Below are 3,400 nucleotides of genomic sequence, written 5' to 3'. Positions count from 1 at the left end.
ATTGCATTGCATGAGTTTCTACATGTTCATAATTATTTATCTTATCTCCTTCAATTAAGCATGAGGACATGCTAATGTTTAAGTGTGGGGAGGTTGATAAACCACTATTTTATGGTTTATATTGTGTTTAATTGTGTGGTTTTATCATGATCCTTACCCACTTATTCATTAATTTAGCATGCAATTATATTTCCTTCCTGAAATTATTACATGATTGAAAACTGCTTCCTAGAGACTTTTAATTATGCATTTTAATTTTTCTTTATTCCATTCGATGTCGTAATCTGTGTGTTAAGTGTTTCAGGCTTTATAGGGCATGAATGAGTTGGAGATTGGAAAGAAAGCTAGCAAAAATGGAAGGAACACAAGAAATTGAGGAGATAACCAGCGAAAAGTGACGCGGCCGCATGGCTCACGTGTTCGTGCAAAAGAGGAGAAATCGCAGTGACGCGGCCGCATGGCTCACGCGACCACGCGGATTGGAAAAGCACAAGTGACGCGGAAGCGTGGACGACACGAACGCGTGGCAGGGAAAAACGCAAATGACGCGTCCGCATGAATGACGCGATTGCGTGACGTGCGCGATCTGCATAATCTGTAGAATTCGCTGGGGGCGATTTTGGACCCTATTTTGACCCAGTTTTTGGCCCAGAACAGCAGACTAGAGCCAGTGAAAATGCAGAAACCCGGGACAACAATTCATTCTACACAGTTTTAGTTTTAGATCTAGTTTTTACTCCTCCTCTAGGTTTTTCTCTCTACACATTCATAGTTCTTAGGATTTTATTTTTCTACCACTTTTTGCATTGGGATACTGAGAAGAGTTGTTACCTCATCAAGACTTCGTCATTCTAGTTCTTTTCTTTACTTGGCTTTACTCTTCCATGTCCTTTGCTTTATTTAATTTTACCATTGGAATATTTTTAGGATTATTTAATACAAGGATTACTTTTATTTTTAATTGATTATTTTGATTTTTATTTACAATGTCTTTCTTTAATTCCTTTACGTATGTTATGAATTTTACATTCACAATGAGTGAGTAGTTCCCTAACTTGATGGGGAGTTGATTGAAAGGAACCCTTGAGTTGGAAAGCTTAAAAGAAAGATTGTAATTGGGTTTATTGTTGGATTGCCCTCTAGTCACTAACACCAATCCCTTTTAATTAAGTGGGTTGCAACTTGTGAACAGACATAGCATTCCAACTTGTTTGACTTTCCCTTACCTAGTAAGAGATAACTAAACAGGATAACCTTTAATTATCAATTAATCTAGAGAGTAATCCAACAATAATGGGGCTTCCAACTAATCAACTCCCACTCAAAGCTTTTATTTACATTATTCAAATTCTCCAATATAATTTCCTATTTACTCAACTCAAACCTTTTTGAGAACATCTGATTAATAAAATAGTACACTTTTCTGCAACTCGTTAGGAGACGACCTGGGATTCATGCTCCCAGTATTTTAATTTTAAATTTCTGTGACACCTTTCTAAATTGATAAGTGGATTTCTGACGAGTTATGAACTATACTTGCAACGTATATATTTTACTAATTTTTAATTCGCCAATTTCTGCCCGCATCAAGGGCATCTCAATTGATTTGAGTGAAAACTTTTCATGGAACTTGCTTGAATTATATATATATTGTGGATCATGTTTTGAGCTAAGAACACAAGCAAGTGAGATTTGAGCCTAATGGTGTGGTCACATCTTATAACCACTTATTTTTCCTTTTTGTGTGCATTATTGTCTTTCTATGATTATAATCTTTGACTTGTTTAATTTTTTATGTCCATTACTTTGTGTATTCATGCATTTATATGATTGAGGCCATCATTTCATTAACTCACTTACCCAAATAGCCTACCTTTTATCTTCCATTGTTAGCCAACTTTGAGCCTACGCTTAACCCACTTGTTCTTTAATTTAGCACATTACAAGCCTTAAAGCGAAAAACAATAAATGTCCTGAATTTGGATCTTTGATTAGCTTAGGCTAGTGTGTGTGAGTATCATTCAAGTGTGGGAAGCTTGGGACATTGGTTGAGTTAAAATGATGTTTTTGTTTTATATTTCTATATTTGGAAATCAGGTACATACTCATGCATTAATTAAATGTAAGACCTTATGCATTGATAGTCTCGAAAGAAAGAAAAAATAAGAAAAACGAAAGAAAAAGAAAAGAAAAAAAAGAAAAAAATGTAGATATCAAAAAGAAAAGAAGAAAGAAAATAGAAAAGAAAGAAAAAGAAGATAAAGAAAGCAATAAAATGGGACAAAATGCCCCAAAGTAAAGCTCAATAGAGAATCAATGCATAAGTGTTGTGAAATGAAAAGGAAATGCATGAGTATGTGAGAAAGTGAAAAATGGGTAGTTAGGTTAGAACTTAATTGTATAGGATGTCATAGTCTAGGTGGGAAGTCTAAGCTTATCAAAGATTCAAATTTCAAGCTCACTTAACCATATATGCATCCTACCTTAACCCTAGCCCCATTACAACCAATAAAAAGACCTCATGATATATGTATGCATGCATAAAAGGTATGTTGATTGTTAGAAGAAAAACAAATCTTGGAAAGCATGATTAGGGGAGAATTGAGTGAATCGACCCTAAACACTTGAGTGAATATAGTGCAAACACATCCGGTGAGGGTTCGATGCTCAATTACATGTTTCCATCTACAAGTATCACTTTTCATGCAAGTTTATAAAAATATTTAATAACTCAATCTAATTGTGGATTAGACTTGCTAGTCCTTAGCCCTTGTGCATATATGCTTCTTGGGAATTGAATTATTTTGACCAGGCAATTGCATTCTTTTAGATAGTTGCATATAGGTAGATTGCATTTAGTTAGTTTTCATTGAATAAATGCCATACCCTTACTTCATTCTTGGTTTAAGCATGAGGACATGCTTGGTTTAAGTGTGGGGAGGTTGATAAACCCCATTTGTAGGGTTTATCTTGTATTGATTTTAGGAGATTTTAATACCTTTTACCCACATTTATTCAATGAAATAACATGGTTTCATGATTGTCTTCCAATATGTGCTTAAGTGTGAAAAGATGCTTTCTATACCTTAAATTAGTTAATTTTAATTCACCTTTGATTCCACTAGATGCCTTGATTTGTTTGTTAAGTGATTTTAGGTTGAAAAGGGCTAGGGAAGGATCAAAGGAGTGAAAGGAAAGCATACAAAGCGGAGAATATCATAAAAAGCCAAAGAATTGAACTCGTCCATGGATACGCGTGCGCACCTTGCAAATTACCCCATGGACGCGTACGCGTGCTGTGCGCATACGCGTCGGTGCTAGTATATGATTTTTTAATGAAAACATGGCCAGCAAATTCTCAAGCGTTCTGGGACCCAATCCCAACCAACTTTGGCGCCAA

The sequence above is a fragment of the Arachis duranensis genome, chromosome 4 (assembly GCF_000817695.3).
Source record: "Arachis duranensis cultivar V14167 chromosome 4, aradu.V14167.gnm2.J7QH, whole genome shotgun sequence".
NCBI lineage: Eukaryota > Viridiplantae > Streptophyta > Magnoliopsida > Fabales > Fabaceae > Arachis > Arachis duranensis.
This window is presented reverse-complemented; position numbering follows the sequence as displayed.